Consider the following 847-nt stretch of genomic DNA (forward strand, 5'->3'; position numbering starts at 1 on the left):
ACCCACACACAAAGCCAGTAGAAAGTACACCTAGAGCTGTGTTATACTCTGAAAATAAATGCACATATATCTGCTGTCTCAGAAAACACCTAAATAGTACAGCACATGTACTGCGAAAATAACAGAAAGAGGAAAACACATAGTTATTAATAATTTTCTTTTCTTAAGTGGCATGGTTTCTAGCAACTCACCTCTGTAGTTCCTTCAGAAAGATTTACTGCAGGAAGAGCATTATATGCTTCTTTGATGATTAAAGAATATTGATAAAAGACAATGTGTAGATGAAGGGATTGCAAAGACTATGTACAGAGAAAAAAGGCATGTCAAATGTTAACACCGAGAAAACTGTATTATGTTAGAACAAATGATACACAGTGAGGTCTCAACAAATCTCTGATACCAGCACTCTTCTTTCCCTCACCACTCCAAGCACCCAGGTTTAAGGATGCAGCAGTAAGCATCCTTCAGCACCCCCTGGCCTGCCAGAGATGAAACTGTTTGCTGAGTCTTCACCTGGAGGAATTGTACACTCTTGATGCACAAAACAGGAGGCTAGCAGAAACGTGATGTGAGAAGTATTTGAGTTTTGATGGAAGAAACATCTCTATTTATGCTTCAAACTTATTCCAGAAATCCCCTATAATCCAATGTATTTTAAATGCAATAGAGGCTAGAGAGGCAGCTGTTATATATTGCTCAATCTATGACTCAAACTTGCTATGGTTTCCAGTGAGACAGCTGTTCTCTGACTACTTCAGAAGTTCTAAAATAAATTAAAGGAAAAGCAAGGCCTAGATGATCACCGTGTGGAATGAACATGTGAAACAGTAAAGTGATTAAAGGAAGA

Source organism: Hipposideros armiger, unplaced genomic scaffold (assembly GCF_001890085.2).
Source record: "Hipposideros armiger isolate ML-2016 unplaced genomic scaffold, ASM189008v1 scaffold_84, whole genome shotgun sequence".
Taxonomy (NCBI): Eukaryota; Metazoa; Chordata; class Mammalia; order Chiroptera; family Hipposideridae; genus Hipposideros; species Hipposideros armiger.